General features: G+C 46.2%; 1 long non-coding RNA gene across 1 annotated transcript in view; it reads left to right on the top strand.

The window, feature by feature from the left end:
• The window catches only part of LOC115082654, a 41,433-nt gene that overhangs the window by 9,752 nt on the left and 11,472 nt on the right, over positions 1-20,209 (top strand). The window contains exon 2 of the long non-coding RNA XR_003854224.1: positions 2,494-2,646. This is a non-coding gene — a long non-coding RNA (uncharacterized LOC115082654). The remainder of the gene's footprint in view (positions 1-2,493; positions 2,647-20,209) is intronic.

The raw sequence follows: 20,209 nt of genomic DNA, 5'->3' as shown, positions 1-20,209 counted from the left end.
GTTTAGAATACTTACCACTATGTTTCCTGGCACTGAAGTCAGGCTAACTGGTCTGTAGTTTCCCGGATCGCCCCTGGAGCCCTGTTTAAATATTGGGGTTACATTAGCTATCCTCCAGTCTTCAGGTACAATGGATGATTTTAATGATAGGTTACAAATTTTTACTAATAGGTCTGAAATTTTCATTTTTGAGTTCTTTCACAACTCTGGGGTGTATACCATCCGGTCCAAGTGATTTACTACTCTTCAGTTTGTCAATCAGGTGTACCACGTCTTCTAGGTTCACCGTGATTTGGTTCAGTCCATCTGAATCATTACCCATGAAAACCTTCTCCATTACGGGTACCTCCCCAACATCCTCTTCAGAAAACACCGAAGCAAAGAAGTCATTTAATCTTTCCGTGATGGCCTTATCTTCTCTAAGTGCCCCTTTAACCCCTCGATCATATAGGGAAAAATAACCCTTGCTGTAGTTTCATGATGTTAGGTTCCATATTAGGAGCTACCACCCAGGAAAAAGATCTAGGCATCATAGTGGATACCACTTTAAAATCTTTGGTTCAGTGTGCTGCAGCAGTCAAAAAAGCAAACAGAATGTTAGGAATTATTAGGAAGGGAATGGTTAATAAAACGGAAAAATCCATAATCCCTCCATATCGCTCTATGGTGAGACCACACCTTGAATACTGTGTACAATTCTGGTCACCACATCTCAAGAAAGATATAGTTGTGATGGAGAAGGTACAGAGAAGGGCAAACAAAATGATAAAGGGGATGGAACAGCTCCCCTATGAGGAAAGGTTGGAGAGGCTAGGGATGTTCAGCTTGGAGAAGAGACAGCTGAGGGGGGATATGATAAAGGTCTAAGATCATGAAAGGTCTTAAACGAGTAGATGTGAATTGGTTATTTACACTTTCTAATAATAGAAGGACTAGGGTGCATTCCATGAAATTAGCAAATAGCACATTTAAGACTAATCGGAGAAAATTATTTTTCACTCAACGCACAATAAAGCTCTGGAATTTGTTGCCAGAGGATGTGGTTAGTGCAGTTAGTGTAGCTGAGTTCAAAAAAGGTTTGGATAAGTTCTTATTTATTTTATTTATTTATGGCTTTTTATACCGAGGGTCCGGTAACAAGGTTACTAATCACTTCGGTTTACAATTCAAACAAAAACAAGTGACATGAGCTATGTCTTACAGAGAACATTGGATAACAACTTGGACAACAGTAGCAATCAATATAGATGGGAAGTAACTGAGTCTTGCCCATCTTTGTCTACAGAGAACAATGTATAACAGCTAGCTGAGAACAAAAAACAAAAAATTACAGTTAAATTTAAATTACAGCGTTGAAGAAAGGCCAAGAGGATGGGGCTTTATTGGAAGGAAATAGGTATTTGGGTAATGCCCTGGAAGGGAGGAATCCATGGGAGATGTAGAGGCTGAATGATCTTAAGAGAAGGCCTTGGAGGAGGTCCATTACCTGCTTAGGGAAGTTCTTGGAGGAGGTCCATTACCTGCTATTAATTAAGTTTACTTAGGGAATAGCCACTGCTATTAATTGCATCAGTAGCATGGGATCTTCTTAGTGTTTGGGTAATTGCCAGGTTCTTGTGGCCTGGTTTGGCCTCTGTTGGAAACAGGATGCTGGGCTTGATGGACCCTTGGTCTGACCCAGCATTGCAGTTTCTTATGTTCTTACCCTGAACAAAAGGCATGGGGTAACCTAAACAGAGCAGCAGTTTCTAAAAAATACAACTTGCTGGGCAGATTGAATGGACTATTTGGTATTTATCTGCCATCATTTAATATGCTTCTATATAACACATTTTAAATGTCACAAAGTGTGGCAAACAAATAAAATATTATTTTTATCATTGCATCATTTCCAGTCACCGTGTTTACAGAGTAAGAATCTTCCAACCTCCTCTTTAGTTAAGAGAAAAGCATTTAACTTATTTCACGTCATCTCCCCTGAGAACACCTTTTACCCCTCCATTATTCAGCAGTCCACTTGAAGAAGTTGTTATTTTGAGTTTTTGTTTACAAATTCTCTTTCTGTCTACCAGATTGGTGCTTTTGGACACCATCCTTGGAATGAGTGGTCCCAAACCCTGGTCCCTGAATGCTGTAACCCAATCAGATATTCAGAATTGCCGTGAGGAATAAGCACGAGATATACTTGAATGCACTGCCTCCATTGTCTGCAATTCGAACTCATGCATATTCATTATGAAAATAATGAAAATCTGATAGGGTTGTGGACCAGGTGGACATGGAACTTTCTTCAGTAGACAAATACTGATGCTGATGGGCAAAAACAAGATTTAAAAGGCCCCACCCTCTGCATTGCTGCATGTCACTTCTGGTGCAGGTGGATTGTGGGAAATTGAATTTTGTGATGGGGAAGGAGGTGTGTGCAGCCCTGGAAAAAACTCCTAGCAGCAAAAGAAGTAATGCTAGACCTAACATTTAATTCTCTCCTTTCAGTTGCAGTTAAATTTGGTCAATGCCCAAAGATATGGCTTCCCCCAATAGTGTGTATGGAACCACTTCCTAAATCTGACTGTGAAACAGATATTGAATGTGATGACCAGAAAAAATGCTGCCAAGATTTTTGTGCAAAAAAGTGCAAAGATCCAGGTACCTGTATAATGTAATGTTTATAGATCAGATACTGTGTATGTCCCTGTACCAGACCCTGTGTCACAGTGACAGGAGAGCACAGAGCCAGGTACCTGTATAATGTAATGTTTATAGATCAGATACTGTGTGTCCCTGTACCAGATCCTGTGTCACAGTGACAGGAGAGCACAGAGCCAGGTACCTGTATAATGTAATGTTTATAGATCAGATACTGTGTGTCCCTGTACCAGACCCTGTGTCACAGTGACAGGAGAGCACAGAGCCAGGTACCTGTATAATGTAATGTTTATAGATCAGATACTGTGTGTGTCCCTGTACCAGTCCCTGTGTCATAGTGACAGGAGAGCACAGAGCCAGGTACCTGTATAATGTAATGTTTATAGATCAGATACTGTGTGTCCCCTGTACCAGACCCTGTGTCACAGTGACAGGAGAGCACAGAGCCAGGTACCTGTATAATGTAATGTTTATAGATCAGATACTGTGTGTGTCCCTGTACCAGACCCTGTGTCACAGTGACAGGAGAGCACAGAGCCAGGTACCTGTATAATGTAATGTTTATAGATCAGATACTGTGTGTGTCCCTGTACCAGATCCTGTGTCACAGTGACAGGAGAGCACAGAGCCAGGTACCTGTATAATGTAATGTTTATAGATCAGATACTGTGTGTGTCCCTGTACCAGACCCTGTGTCACAGTGACAGGAGAGCACAGAGCCAGGTACCTCTATAATGTAATGTTTATAGATCAGATACTGTGTGTCCCCCTGTACCAGACCCTGTGTCACAGTGACAGGAGAGCACAGAGCCAGGTACCTGTATAATGTAATGTTTATAGATCAGATACTGTGTGTGTCCCTGTACCAGACCCTGTGTCACAGTGACAGGAGAGCACAGAGCCAGGTAACTGTATAATGTGAGACACTCTCAGTGATTGGGTCTGTTTATGGAGTGTATTATATGAGACACTTTCAGTAACAGGGTCTGTGTATAGGGTGTATAATATGATATTCTCCGTGACTGGGTCTGTGTATGGGGTGTATAATATGAGACTTAGTGACTGGGTCTGTGTATGGAGTATATAATGTGAGACACTCTCAGTGACTTGATCTGACTAAGGGTGTATAATATGAAACTCTCTGTGACACACTGTGTATAGGGTGAACAATATGACACACTCTGAATGACTGGGTCTGTGTATGAGGTATAATATTAGACATTCTCACTGACTGGGTCTGTGTATGGGGTGTATAATGTGTGACACTCTCAGTGACTGTATCTGTATATGAAATATACAATGTGAGATACTCTCAGTGACTGTGCCTGTGTATGAGGTGTATAATGTGAGGCACTGTCAGTGACTGGGTCTGTGTATGGGATGTATAATGTGAGTTACTTTCAGTGACTACATCTCTGTGTGGGGTGTATAATGTGGGACAATCTTTGTGACTGTGTCTGTGTATGAGGTGTGTAATATGACACAATCTCAGTGACTGGGTGTATACATAGGGTGACTGGGTCTGTGTATGGGATGTATAATATGAGACTTTCTAAGTGACTGTGTCTGTCTATGGTGTATACAATGTGAGATACTTTCAGTGACTGCGTGTTGGAATCCGTAGGAGGGAATGCTCCCGATTCAGGGGAGTAGTCTGCCCTTGGACCATGATGCGACTGCAGAGAGCAGCTCCGAAGAAGTGCTGTGGCAGGCGAGACAGGTCCCAGCATGGGAGGAGCAGGCTGGCCACCGAGCCCTAACCTCTGCCGAACCTGCACGCACTGGTAGAGACACAACAACGCAATGCTGGTCTCTGGGGTAGCCCTCCGGCCACTTGATAGCCCTTTTGGACTTCCCACTGGGTAGCAGCAGATGCGGCAGGTCGGACAGAGGTCGAGGACAGGTGATGGTATTGGAACTAGGAACAAGACGGGACCTCGGACTTGGACTAGGCTTGAAGGTTTGAGCAAGGTGAGGATACTTGGAACTTGAAACTCAAACAAGATGAGGATGCTGGAAACTTGGAACTTGGAAGAACTCAGATGAGGACTTGGATCTTGGAAGGACTCAGACGAGGACTTGGAATTTGGAAGGACTCAGGATACTTAGAGGCTTAGACAGGCGCTGCCCCTCAAGGTGCCTTACACAGCCGATGTGGACTGGTCATGGACCACCCTGTCCCATGGCATGCCCTACACAACCTGAAGAGGCTGGTCGTGGACCACACAAAGAGCGGAGCGAGCACAAGACTGAGGCTCAGGACAAGGAAGGAAACTGGGCAGTGCTCGAAGACAATCCTGCCGGACAAGGACTCCAGCCACCAGGAACGGACACTGGATAGGATGGATTTACTCCCAGGAAAGGTCAGCTGGAGCCGAGGGCTGGGGCGAGCAGACAGGCAATATGGGATAGGACTCGGAACATCAGGAGCTTGGAACTCGGAACATCAGGAGCTTGGAACTTAGAACAACAGGAACTTGGAACTCGGAACAACAGGAACTTGGAACTCGGAAAATCAGTAACTTAGAACTCGGAACAACAGGACATGGAATAGGTGACAAGAACTTCAGGTCAACTTGGAGACATGGTCATCTAGAACATCAGAATATGGAGGGACGTCAGGACATCTGAAGGCAGGAAAGCCTCTGGACATCTGAAGGCAAGGAGATGTCTGGACATGGAGACATCAGGATATCTGGGAACGAGAGGACAGGATCTGTCACGAGACCAGGACACGGAATGAAGATCAAGACAAGGGTTCAGGAACTATGGACGAAGACAACAAGAAACAGAATGCCTTGAAGAAGCGAAGAAGGACATCATCATGGACTCCTGGACATAAAGTGACTGTATCTATGTATGGTGTATACAATGTGTGATACTTTCAGTGATTGCATCTGTGTATGAGGTGTATAATGTGAGACACTCTCAGTGACTGGGACTGTGTATGAGGTGTATAATATGAGACACTCTTAGTGACTCAATTTGACTATGGGTGTATAATACTTTGTAACCCCTAGTTATGGTTTCTGAGATGTTGCTTTTCCTTTTTCCATATACAGTGGTCCCTTGACTTATGAACTCAATTAGTTCCAGAGGGCTGGTTGTAACCCAAGTTGGTTGTAAGTCAAGACTATTTTTTCCATAGGAAATAATGGGAAAACCAATAATGCGTTCCCAACCTTCCCATAAACACCCCTAACCTAACCATTTCTATAATAAAAAATGGTTGTATAAGGTCATTAATTACCAGAAACACCAATACTTCCCTAGTGTACTCACCAAAAGGTTATAAAATGTGCTTAGCCTACCAGAAACAACAATTCAAATTTATTTTTCTATTTATTTATTTAAAAGTTAACATCTTTGGCTTGCAGGAAGGGAGGAGGGGGAGGATAAAAAGGAAGGTGGCTATTGTTCGGTGGCTATTCCATTAGAACATCTGGAATCTGGCTCTCTGGTGTCCTTTCTCTATCTGGGGGGGGGGGGGGGTGTCTGTAGCCCACTAGGACCTGTTTCTGGCTCACTTGGTCTCAACCTTTTTGCAACTAAAAACTGGTCTAAGGGTATCTGTTTCTATCTTTTCTTCATCACTGTTCTGTAGTATGACATGACATTATCGTTAAGCAAGTGAATGTAATGATTGGCTTTTCCTCTGTCTGGGTGGGTCTTCTCGACAAATGTTTTAGTTCTGTCCATTTTTTAAAGATTTCCTTAATTCCAGAAGAGTAAATTTGCTGCACTGATTGTTGTTCATCCTCCTCCTCTTCAGAAAGCTCCTCACCTGCCATTCTCTGTTGCTCTGCCAGAAGTTGCTGAAGTTCCTCTGTAGACAATTCCTCTGAGTGTTCCTCCACCAGTTCCTCAACATCAGCACTGTCTACCTGCAAGCCTATGGACTCTGCTATAGTGACAATGTCATTGACCTCAGGGTCAGTTGCAGGCTCAGGCTCCTCTACTTTGAAGTCTCGCTCTTCTATAATTTTAGGCCACACTTTCTTCCAGGCAGATCTCAATGTCCTTTGAGAGACATGTCCCAGGATGCTGTAGTATTCCTTCCAGAATTCTTTAAGGGTTAAATCCATATCTGAAACCATCTGGAACACTTCTGGAACAGCTCCTTAAAATTAGCTATGACCTGCTGGTCCTTAGGCTGCAGTAGAGGAGTTGTATTGGGTGGGAGGACCTCTACTGTGAGCCAACTTATCTTCCAAGTCTCATGGGTGAGCAGGAACATTGTCCATGATGAGGAGAGCCTTGAGTGGTAAGCCTTTGTCCTCCAGATATTTCTGTACAGTAGGGCAGAAAACCTCCCTTCTCCACTCAAGAAAATGGACTCTTGTCACCCAGGCTTTTCTGTTCGATCTCCACATGACCCCTAACCTATTCTTCATGACATTCTGTTTTCTGAACACTCTAGGGGTCTCAGAATGATAAACCAAGAGAGGCTTTATCGTGAGGTCACCACTCTCATTGACCCATAGCAATAAGGTTAGCCTATCCTTCATTGGCTTGAGGCCTGGCATTTTCTTTTCTTCCTGGGTAATGTATGTTCTCTTGGGCATTTTCTTCCAGAATAGTCCAGTTTCATCACAGTTAAACTTGCTGACAGGAAAAGCAATTTCTCTGTGTCATTGTTTTGAAGTCGGGTATGTAGTCTTCAGCATCCTAGCTACATTATGAACCCCAGTTCTCGCTTTAAAATTGTGAAACCAACCCTTACTGGCATGAAATATTTCACCATGTTCACTTGGTAATGGCTTATCCTTTACGATATCAGCATTTATAGCCCTAGCTCTTTCACAGATGAGACATCCAGACAGGCTATCACCTGCCATCTGCTTTTCGTTTATCCACACTAGCAATAGGCTTTCTACCTCTTCTATCACTGTTGATCGTGACTTACTAATTTGAGTGACACCTCAAGCCACACTAACTTCCTTGTGCAAATATTTTCTTTGTAAGATTGTGGAAATGGTGCTGTATATGAGAGCGAGATCGGTCACACGAACGCCACGCTCATATTTCTGTGCAATTTCCTTCTTCGTTTCAATAGTGATTGCTTTCTTTATCTTTGGGGCCATTTTTAACACTTCTTTGGGGTTCTGCAGGGAGAAGAAATAAAAAAAAAAAAAGAGAAATCTAAAAAGGTGTACAACCAAAAACAACACCAACCCCAGACACTCTTTTCCCCCTCCCCACCATCATCTATGGCCCTCCAGAAACACTTCTGTACCTTGCCAGCTGAGTGCTGTCCCCTGATGCTGTTCCCTGATGCTGTTCCCCTGATGCTGTTTCCTGATGGTGTTCCCTGATGCTGTTCCCCTGATGCTGTTCCCTGATGCTGTTCCCTGACGCTGTTCCCCTGATGCTGTTCCCTGATGCTGTTCCCCTGATGCTGTTCCCCGATGCTGTTCCCTGATGCTGTTCCCCGATGCTGTTCCCCTGATGCTGTTCCCTGATGCTGTTCCCTGATGCTGTTCCCCGAAGCTGTTCCCCTGATGCTGTTCCTGATGCTGTTCCCTGATGCTGTCCCTGATGCTGTTCCCTGATGCTGTTCCCTGATGCTGTTTCCTGATGCTGTTCCCCTGATGCTCTTCCCTGATGCTGTTCCCCGATGCTGTTCCCCTGATGCTGTTCCTGATGCTGTCCCTGATGCTGTCCCTGATGCTGTTCCCTGATGCTGTTCCCTGATGCTGTTCCCCTGATGCTGTTCCCCGATGCTATTCCCTGATGCTGTTCCCTGATGCTGTTCCCCTGATGCTGTTCCCTGATGCTGTTTCCTGATGCTGTACCCCTGATGCTGTTCCCTGATGCTGTTCCCCGATGCTGTTCCCCTGATGCTGTTCCTGATGCTGTCCCTGATGCTGTCCCTGATGCTGTTCCCTGATGCTGTTCCCCTGATGCTGTTCCCCGATGCTATTCCCTGATGCTGTTCCCTGATGCTGTTCCCCTGATGCTGTTCCCTGATGCTGTTCCCTGATGCTGTTTCCTGATGCTGTTTCTTGATGCTGTTCCCTGTTGCTGTCCCCTGATGCTGTTCCCCTGATGCTGTTCCCTGATGCTGATCTCCGATGCAGTCCCCGATGCTGTATCCCCATGCTGTCCCCGATTCTGTTGTTTGCACTTCCGTGCCGAGTCTGCCCACGTTCAGCACTAGCCATCCAATCTCTGTTGGTCCGGCCTTCCAAAACAAAAAAAAAGTGATTGGCAGTAACAACGGGCCAATTACAACCAATCTAGGGGAAAAAAAAACTGCATGCACGGGTCATAACTCGAATTTTGGTCAAAACTCAAAACCGAAAATTTTGGTCGTAACTCAAAATTTGTTCATATCCCAAAACCATAAATGTTGGTTGTAACCTGAGCCATTCGTAAGCCGAGGGCCCACTGTATTATCAACGTTTTCTTTTTTACAACCTGTTCCATGTAAATCTTCTAAAGTTATTTTATACCCGTTCCATGTAAACCGATGTGATATGCAAACAAATGTCGGTATAAAAAAGTTTCAAATAAATAAATAAATAAAAATAAATATGAGACTCTCTATGACAGGGACTGTGTATAGGGCGAACAATATGATACCCTCTCAATGACTGGGTCTGTGTATGATGTGTAGAATGTGAAATACTCTCTGTGACTGAGTCTGTGTATGGGTTTATATTGTGAGACACTCTCAGTGCCTGGGTCTCTGTATGGAGTTTATAATGTTTGACACTCTCAGTGACTGGGTCTGTGTATGATGTGTAGAATGTGAAATACTCTCTGTGACTGAGTCTGTGAATGGGTTTATATTGTGAGACACTCTCAGTGCCTGGGTCTCTGTATGGAGTTTATAATGTTTGACACTCTCAGTGACTGGGTCTGTGTATGATGTGTAGAATGTGAAATACTCTCTGTGACTGAGTCTGTGTATGGGTTTATATTGTGAGACACTCTCAGTGCCTGGGTCTCTGTATGGAGTTTATAATGTTTGAAACTCTCAGTGACTGGGTCTGTGTATAATGTGTAGAATGTGAAATACTCTCTGTGACTGAGTCTGTGTATGGGTTTATATTGTGAGACACTCTCAGTGCCTGGGTCTCTGTAAGGAGTTTATAGTGTTTGACACTCTCAGTGACTGGGTGTGTATGTGGGGTGTATAATGTTTGACCCTCTCAATGACTGGGTCTGTGTATGGGATTTATAATATGAGACACTCATGGTTACTGGTTCTCTGTACTGGGTTTATAATGTGTGACAGTCTCAGTGACTGGGTCTGTGTATGATGTGTAGAATGTGAAATACTCTCTGTGACTGAGTCTGTGTATGGGTTTATATTGTGAGACACTCTCAGTGCCTGGGTCTCTGTATGGAGTTTATAATGTTTGACACTCTCAGTGACTGGGTCTGTGTATGATGTGTAGAATGTGAAATACTCTCTGTGACTGAGTCTGTGAATGGGTTTATATTGTGAGACACTCTCAGTGCCTGGGTCTCTGTATGGAGTTTATAATGTTTGACACTCTCAGTGACTGGGTCTGTGTATGATGTGTAGAATGTGAAATACTCTCTGTGACTGTGAATGGGTTTATATTGTGAGACACTCTCAGTGCCTGGGTCTCTGTATGGAGTTTATAATGTTTGACACTCTCAGTGACTGGGTCTGTGTATGATGTGTAGAATGTGAAATACTCTCTGTGACCTAGTCTGTGTATGGGTTTATATTGTGAGACACTCTCAGTGCCTGGGTCTCTGTATGGAGTTTATAATGTTTGACACTCTCAGTGACTGGGTCTGCGTATGATGTGTAGAATGTGAAATACTCTCTGTGACCTAGTCTGTGTATGGGTTTATATTGTGAGACACTCTCAGTGCCTGGGTCTCTGTATGGAGTTTATAGTGTTTGACACTCTCAGTGACTGGGTGTGTATGTGGGGTGTATAATGTTTGACCCTCTCAATGACTGGGTCTGTGTATGGGATTTATAATATGAGACACTCATGGTTACTGGTTCTCTGTACTGGGTTTATAATGTTTGACACTCTCAGTGACTGGGTCTGTGTATGATGTGTAGAATGTGAAATACTCTCTGTGACTGAGTCTGTGTATGGGTTTATATTGTGAGACACTCTCAGTGCCTGGGTCTCTGTATGGTGTTTATAATGTTTGACACTCTCAGTGACTGGGTCTGTGTATGATGTGTAGAATGTGAAATACTCTCTGTGACTGAGTCTGTGAATGGGTTTATATTGTGAGACACTCTCAGTGCCTGGGTCTCTGTATGGAGTTTATAATGTTTGACACTCTCAGTGACTGGGTCTGTGTATGATGTGTAGAATGTGAAATACTCTCTGTGACTGAGTCTGTGTATGGGTTTATATTGTGAGACACTCTCAGTGCCTGGGTCTCTGTATGGAGTTTATAATGTTTGACACTCTCAGTGACTGGGTCTGTGTATGATGTGTAGAATGTGAAATACTCTCTGTGACTGGGTCTGTGAATGGTTTTATATTGTGAGACACTCTCAGTGCCTGGGTCTCTGTATGGAGTTTATAATGTTTGACCCTCTCAGTGACTGGGTCTGTGTATGATGTGTAGAATGTGAAATACTCTCTGTGACTGTGAATGGGTTTATATTGTGAGACACTCTCAGTGCCTGGGTCTCTGTATGGAGTTTATAATGTTTGACACTCTCAGTGACTGGGTCTGTGTATGATGTGTAGAATGTGAAATACTCTCTGTGACTGAGTCTGTGTATGGGTTTATATTGTGAGACACTCTCAGTGCCTGGGTCTCTGTATGGAGTTTATAATGTTTGACACTCTCAGTGACTGGGTCTGCGTATGATGTGTAGAATGTGAAATACTCTCTGTGACTGAGTCTGTGTATGGGTTTATATTGTGAGACACTCTCAGTGCCTGGGTCTCTGTATGGAGTTTATAGTGTTTGACACTCTCAGTGACTGGGTGTGTATGTGGGGTGTATAATGTTTGACCCTCTCAATGACTGGGTCTGTGTATGGGATTTATAATATGAGACACTCATGGTTACTGGTTCTCTGTACTGGGTTTATAATGTTTGACACTCTCAGTGACTGGGTCTGTGTATGATGTGTAGAATGTGAAATACTCTCTGTGACTGAGTCTGTGAATGGGTTTATATTGTGAGACACTCTCAGTGCCTGGGTCTCTGTATGGAGTTTATAATGTTTGACACTCTCAGTGACTGGGTCTGTGTATGATGTGTAGAATGTGAAATACTCTCTGTGACTGAGTCTCTGTATGGGTTTATATTGTGAGACACTCTCAGTGCCTGGGTCTCTGTATGGAGTTTATAATGTTTGACACTCTCAGTGACTGGTTCTGTGTATGATGTGTAGAATGTGAAATACTCTCTGTGACTGGGTCTGTGAATGGTTTTATATTGTGAGACATTCTCAGTGCCTGGGTCTCTGTATGGAGTTTATAATGTTTGACACTCTCAGTGACTGGGTCTGTGTATGATGTGTAGAATGTGAAATACTCTCTGTGACTGAGTCTGTGTATGGGTTTATATTGTGAGACACTCTCAGTGCCTGGGTCTCTGTATGGAGTTTATAATGTTTGACACTCTCAGTGACTGGGTCTGTGTATGATGTGTAGAATGTGAAATACTCTCTGTGACTGAGTCTGTGTATGGGTTTATATTGTGAGACACTCTCAGTGCCTGGGTCTCTGTATGGAGTTTATAATGTTTGACACTCTCAGTGACTGGGTGTGTATGGGGTGTATAATGTGTGACAGTCTCAGTGACTGGGTCTGTGTATGGGATTTATAATATGAGACACTCATGGTTACTGGTTCTCTGTACTGGGTATATAATGTGTGACAGTCTCAGTGACTGGGTCTGTGTATGGGGTTTATAATGATCGACACTCTCAGTGACTTTTATGGTTGTGGAACCTTGAGCCAGGACGGGGGTTAGCACTACCACGGAGGGGTGGCCCTCCGTGGTTCCCATCGCTGGTAGGTGGTAAAAGTGAGGTCAACCCAGCCGGAGCTTCAGCTATAACAGCCCTCGTTCCCTGCAGGTTGAGTCCTTGGGTACCGGGGCTGGCAGGGCTTAGGTGCTGGTTGACTTGGCGAAACAGGTATGGCGAGATTAAGACAAAGTCAGGAGTCCGGATCAGGGCTGGCAGCGAAGATGCAGAATGAGAGTACAGTCAGAGTGTCCGGGGCAGGCAGCAGGCAAGCAGAGACAAACTAGGCCAGGGGTCGAGACGGGCAGCAGACGAACAAAGACGAGGAGCAAGACAAGGGTCAGAACCAGGAGATCAAGTTGAGCAGGAACAGAGGAACGGAGTACGAAGGGAGGAGCGAGGACCGGAGCAGAGCTGGATCAGGAACAGGATCAGGAGCAGGATCAGGAGCTGGATCAGGAGCAGGACTTCAGGCTGGAATCAGGAAAAGAATCAACACAGTAATTAGCACTCCGAAGAGATGACCTGTTGCTAAGGCAAGCAACTGAGGACTGAGGCTTGGTTTAAATAGCCCTCAGTCTTGATGTCATCAGAAGGGGCTGGATCGGAGTTTCTCGCCATGGGCCCTTTAAGAGGCGGAGCCTCCCGTGCATGTGTGCCTAGGGAGAGCTTTGTAGGAAGCAGGGTGACGGCATTCAGAGCCGCGTGGGGGCCCGCGGTGGGCCAGCCCCGGAGCGAAGGACACTGCGCCAACCGGGAGAAGTGCTGGCTCGTGGTGGAAAAGGTAGGGGGGATCGATCGTGTTCCACCACGGCCAGGACCCACAACAGTACCCCCCCTTACGTCCCCTCTCAGAAGGTCCAGGCTTGTCGGGGTGAGTACGATGAAATTGTTGAAGTAAGGATTTATCCAAGATGTTTGATGATGGCTCCCAGGAATTCTCCTCGGGACCAAATCCTTCCCAGGTGATCAGATACTCCCAATGTCTATGATTCCTTCTCACATTCAAGATCTCCTTGACTTGATAAACTGGGTCTTCTTCAGAAACAATCTCCGGAGTGTTGGGTGGAGTAGCATGGAATGAGGAAAGCACCAAGGGCTTTAATAGTGATACGTGCAAAGCATTATGTATCCGTAGACTGGTAGGAAGGCATAGATGATAAGTTACTGGACCCAACCACTCACTGATGGAGAATGGTCCGAAGTATCTTGGAACCAACCTCATAGAAGGGACCCAAAGGTGAATGTGGCGGGTGCTGAGCCACACCTTGTCTCCTGGGTTAAATGAAGGAGCCGGACAGTGATGCTTGTCCGATGCTAGCTTAGCAGTAGCTTTTTGGAGGCTGGCGTTGGTGGACTCCCATAACTTGTAGAGCTGCTTGGCTGTACGTTGTGCTGCCGCAGGGGGCACAGACAGTGGTATGGGCAAAGGAGGTCTGAGTTGCTTGCCGAAGACCACCTGGAAGGGAGATGCCCCAGTGGCAAAGTGTACATAAGTATTATGAGAGAACTCTGCCCAAGGTAATAACAAGGCCCAATCATCTTGGTGGCTTTATATAAAAGAACGGAGGAAGGTCTTCAAACCCCGATTAACCCGTTCTGCCTGGCCATTCCCTTGGCGGTGGAAAAGCTTGGTAAAGTCCAGTTGGAATCTGAATTTCTTGCATAAGGAGCACCAGTATTTAGCCATGAACTGGAGCCCACGGTCAGAGGTGATGTATTGAGGCAAGTCATGGAGGCGGAAGACGTGCTGCATGAACAGACGTGCCAGTTCCAAGGCTGTAGGTAACTTGGGGAGAGGAACGAAATGTGCCATTTTAAAGAATCTGTCCACTATTACCCAGATCACTTGATTGCCATGAGAGGGGGGTAAATCCACTACAAAGTCTGTGGAAATATGTGTCAATGGATCGCACGGAGCTGGGTGAGGTTGTAGAAGACCCCAAGGACGACCTGGTAAGGGTTTTTGTTGCGCACAGGTGGGACAAGAACTGACATAAGCTTGTACATCTTGAGCCTTGTGAGGCCACCAGTAATAACGAAACACATGTTCCATGGTATGAGTTCTACCCGGGTGACCGGCAGTGAGATAATCATGTCCCCATGCTAGGACTTTGGGTCGCAGGTGGAGTGGGACTATAGTCTTCCCTTGGGGTATTGTGTGGGTGGCTGCCAAGATGACCTGAGCAGGATCCAGAGTGAAATGGGATTGGTTCAGAGTATCCCCAAGATTGTGAAGTCTGGATAGGGCATCCACTCTGGCATTCTTTATGGCCGGTCGATAGCGTAGGATAAAGTGAAACCAGCTGAAAAAAAGGGACCATCGGACTTGGCGTGGATTCAAACACTATGCCTTGCTGAGGTATTCCATATTTTTATGGTCATTGTAACAATATTACGAAGGATTGTTTTTTCAAGCTCCAAGTCATGAAAAGACTCAAACCCCTCCTCCATCTCCAGGACCTCAGAACTGTCCTTCAGTCAACAATATTCTCCAAAACCGACTACTGTAACACTCTCCTCTTAGGACTCCCAATCTCTGCCACTAGACCACTACAGATGCTCCAGAACTCAGCAGCCAGGATATTAACCAACACCAACCGGAGAACTCATATCACTCCTATACTTAGAAACCTACACTGGCTACCTATTAAACACAGAATTTTGCACAAAGCACTCACCATTATCCACAAATCCATACACAACCAACTACCTTTAGACCTTCAGTTCCCACTCAAACTATACACATCTGCAAGACCCATCAGAGCGGCACACAAAGGAACCCTTCAAGTTCCCCCAACTAAATCTTCTCGTCTAACCTCCACGAAAGAATGGGCATTCTCCACAGCTGGCCCCATCATCTGGAACAACCTGCCGACTGATCTAAGACTGGAACCCTGCCTGATTACCTTCCGGAAAAAACTCAAGACTTGGCTTTTCATCCAAGCCTTCCCATAAGCCAAACATTACTACAGCTCTTTCATCTAGCCCAATAGACTAAATGACCGACCCAGCCACTGTATATTCATAAGTTCTCATTCTCCAGTTTTGTTTCTGTCCTTTATTTCCTGGCTACTCTAGCCCCCAAGTTCTTTCTCCCTGTTATTTGTATCTGCGCTTCGGCCTTCCTGTTATATGGTTTGTTCAGTTAACCCCTAAGTTCGATGTAAACCGGCCTGATATGAAACTTGTCATGAAGTTCGGTATAGAAAAATGTTAAATAAATAAATAAATTGTAAACTGTAATGGGATATTGTGCCCCCTGCCAATTTTATGGCCAGGAGCTCCTTATCTCCGATTCCGTAATTTCTCTAAGCTGGGGAGAATTTGCGAGAAGAAAGAGCACAGTAGTAGGGCTCCCTGGGTGGAGTGTTGGCTGAGCACGGCCCCTACGACTATGTCAGAGGCGTCTACCTCCACAATAAAGGGGCGAGAAGGGTCTGGGTGGCAGAGGCAAGGTTCTTGTAGGAAAACCTGTTTTAGTTCCTCAAAAGCAGAAATAGCAGCTGGAGGCCATTGTTTGGTGTCTGCGCCCTTCTTGGTTAGGGCAGTAAGGGGTGCCACGATGCGAGAGTACTGTGAAATGAAGTTTCTATAGAAGTTGGCGAAGCCAAGGAATCATTGTAGCGAGCGGAGTCCCACGGGTTGAGGCCTCTCCCGGATGTTGGCTAGTTTATCCGGGTCCATTCGGAAGCCAGTAGTGGAGACAATAAACCCCAAGAAGGGTAAAGACTCCCGCTCGAAGAGACGTTTCTCCAATTTAGCGTATAAATGGTTGTCTTTTAAATGCTGAAGGACTCGGTGAACTTCAACACGATGGGTACTTAGGTCCTTGGAAGAAATTAGGATATCGTCAAGGTAGACAATCACGTAATTATTGAGCATGTCCCAAAATACTTAATTCATTAGGTTTTGGAAGACCGCAAGTGTGTTACACAAGCCGAAAGGCATCACTAGGTACTCGTAGTGGCCATCATGTGTATTAAAGTGGTCTTCCATTCATCTCAAGGCTTGATTCGGAGCAAATTGTAGGCCCCACAAAGGTCCAATTTTGAAAAGATTTTGGCTCCTTGAAGATGGTCCAGGAGATCTGGGATGAGTGGGAGAGGGTAGTGATCTTGGAGCGTGATGTTGAGCCCCCAATAATCAATACAGGGCCTTAAAGAGCCATCTTTCTTGGCCACAAAAAAGAATCCAGCACCCGCTGGGAACGTGGATGGACGAATGAACCTTCGATCTAAGTTCTCCTTGATATATTGGGACATCGCTTGGGTTTCAGGTAATGAATGGGAATTCCTGACCTCTGGGAGGAACCGTGTCAGGAAGGAGATTGATTGTAGTCAAACGAGTGGTGCTTGGGTAAAGTCTCTGCCTTTTCTTTTGAAAAGACGTCAGCATACTCGGCGTACTGCAGTGGTAGTGACTGTGTGATAGCAGTGAGCAGGAGCTGTGGTCAAGGCAGATTCTGAAGGCAAGTGGAAAAACAATCAGCCCTCCAAGCGGCAATTTGGAGTGTCTCCCAGTTGATGATAGGAGAGTGCTTTTGCAGCCACAGGAGACCCAACCACTGGATGGAAGGCTCTGTCGAGAATCAGGAAGGAGATCTCCTCTTCGTGGAGTACTCTGGTATGGAGAACCACAGGAGCCGTGCATGAGGACACTCGTTAGGGCAGTGGATCTCCCTGGATGGAGGAGATCAGGAGCTGTGGTGCACGAGGGGTCACCTGGAGTTGCAGTTGCTTGACTAGTTCTGCCAAGATGAAATTTCCTCTGGCTACGGAGTCAATAAAGGCCAGATTCATGAACTCCCTCCCCCCCCCCCCCCCCCGGAGAATTGGAGGGTCACCAGTATGGTACATTGGGGAGCAGTGTTGATGCAGCCTAGGGTCAGCTCCCCTGAGACACCTAGGCCCGAGAGTTTCCCAGATGTTCTAGGCACTGGGCTAATAGATTACCCTTGTTGCCGCAGAACAGAGTCCGAGAGTCCTGCAGCATTGTTTCTCTTCAAAGCCTATCTGCAAAGGCTCCTCGCCGCGGCCCAGTGGGGTCTCAGTGGTGGCTGGGGATGTCAGCGGACGAGAGAATGAGGGAGCCAAGGGGACCGCTCGACGTCCTCGTTTCAGTTCCTTCAAGCGTTGCTGGAGACGCTGATCAATTCGGCCTGCCAAGTCAATGAGCGCCTGCAGCTCCTCAGCAATTCTCGAGCTGCCAGCTCATCTTTTATTCTGGAGGCCAGACTCTCTAGGAAGATACTCCACAGGCTGTCATCCCTCCAGCCCAATTCAGATGCTAGGGTGAGAAATTCCACGGTGTACTCGGCCAGAGAACAAGAGCCCTGGCGGAGATGGAGCAGTTCCGAGGCAGCAGTGGACTGGTGTCCTGGTTCATTGAAAACTTGCTGGAACATCTGGACGAACTGGTGCAGATCTCCTAGGATGTTGTCCCCACATTCCCACAATGGAGAGGCCCAGGCTAGGGCCTTTCCATCCAGTAGAGAAAAGATGAACGTGGTTTCAACCTGGTCATTGGGGAACTGAGTTGGTTGGAGGGAGAATCTCATGAAGCAATGATTTAAGAATCCCTTGCATTGCTTTGGTTCTCCGGTGTATCTAGGCAGGGCTGGTAGATGCAAGCATGGAGCAGAAGATGAGGGAGTCACTGGCGGAGAGGCAGAGATCCCAGGTGTGGCGGGGGGTTCCAATTGATTGACCAAATGCTCTATGATGGCTGCCAGGACGTCTAGACAATGTTGTTGCTGCTGCAGGCATTGAGCCAGGCCTGAAATGGCCTGCAGACCGGACAAGTCCACCAGGTCCATGGCCTTAGCAAACTGTTATGGTTTTGGACCCTTGAGCCGGGACGGGGTTTAGCGCTACCATGGAGGGCAGTCCTCCGTGGTTCCCATCGCCGGTAGATGGTGAAGGTGAGGTCAACCCAGCTGGAGCTTCACCTATACCAGCCCTCGTCCCCCGCAGGTTGAGCCCTTAGGTACCGGGGCCGGCAGGGCTTAGGTGCAGGTTGCCTTGGCAAAGCAGGTGTGGGGAGATGAAGACAAGGTCAGGAGTCTGGATCAGGGCTGGCAGCAAAGATACAGAACGAGAGTACGGTCAGAGTGTCTGGGGCAGGCAGCAGGCAAGCAGAGATGAAGAAACTAGGCCAGGGGTTGAGACGGGCAGCAGGCGAATGAAGATGAGGAGCAAGCCAAGGGTCGGAACCAGGAGATCGAGGAGGAGCACAGGAACTAAGAACGAAGGGAGGAGCGAGGACCGGAGTGGAGCAGGATCAGGAGCAGGATCAGGAGCTAGATCAGGAGCAGGACTTCAGGCTGGAATCAGGAGAAGAATCAACACAGTAATTAGCACTCCGAAGAGAGTACCTGTTGCTAAGGCAAGCAACTGAGGACTGAGGCTTGATTTAAATAGCCCCCAGTCTTGACGTCATCAGAAGGGGCTGGACTGGAGTTTCCCACCATGGGCCCTTTAAGATGCGGAGCCTCCCGCTCGTGCGCACCTAGGGAGAGCTCTGCTGGAACAGGATGATGGCATTCAGAGCCGCGTGGGAGGCCGCGCTCAGCCGGCCCCGAAGAGGAGGACACTGCGCCAACCGGGAGAAGAGCCAGTTCGCGGTGGAAAAGGTAGGTGGGGGAGGCCATGGTCCACCACGGCCAGGACCCACAACAGTCTGGCTCTGTGTTTGTGGTTTATAAAGTGTGACTCTCAGTGACTGGGTCTGTGATTGGTATATATAATGTGTTACAATCTCAGTGACGTTGTGTGTATGGGGTGTATAATGTTTGACACTCCGAATGGCTGGTTCTATGTATGTGATTTATAATGTGTGACACTCAGTGATTGTATCTGTTTATGGGGTATACAATATGAGATAATCTCAGTGACTCGGTCTGTGTATGGATGTATAATATGTCTAACGATCTGAAGTCAGCGAAACAATGTGACAAGGCGATAGCTAAAGCCAGAAAAATGCTGGGCTGCATAGAGAGAGGAATATAGAATAGGAAGAGGGCAGTGATTATCCCCTTGTACAAGTCCTTGGTGAGGCCTCACCTGGAGTACTGTGCTCAGTTTTGGAGACCGAATCTCCGAAGGGACAGATAGGATGGAGGTGGTCCAGAGAAGGGCAACCAAAAAGGTGGATGGTCTTCATCGAATGACTTATGAGGAGAGATTGAAGAATCTAAATATGTACACCCTGGAGGAAAGGAGGAGCAGAGGTGATATGATACAGACTTTCAGATACTTGAAAGGTTTTAATGATCCAAAGACAATGACAAACTTTTTCCATTGGAAAAAAATCAGCAAAACCAGGGGTCACAATTTGAAGCTCCAGGGAGGAAGACTCAGGACAAATGTCAGGAAGTATTTCTTCACGGAGAGGGTGGTGGATGCCTGGAACGCCCTTCCAGAGGAAGTGGTGAAGACCAAAACTGTGAAGGATTTCAAAGGGGTGTGGGATAAATACTGTGGATCCATAAAGTCTAGAGGATGTGAATGAAGAGAAGAGGCATGGGGTGACTTGCGGGAATGACAGCTACTACCTGGAGATTAATACCCTTATTCATACAAACGGTTAATGCGACTCCAACATTGCTCTATGCTTCAACGG

Source organism: Rhinatrema bivittatum, chromosome 1 (assembly GCF_901001135.1).
Source record: "Rhinatrema bivittatum chromosome 1, aRhiBiv1.1, whole genome shotgun sequence".
Classification (NCBI taxonomy): Eukaryota; Metazoa; Chordata; class Amphibia; order Gymnophiona; family Rhinatrematidae; genus Rhinatrema; species Rhinatrema bivittatum.
This window is presented reverse-complemented; position numbering and strand designations above follow the sequence as displayed.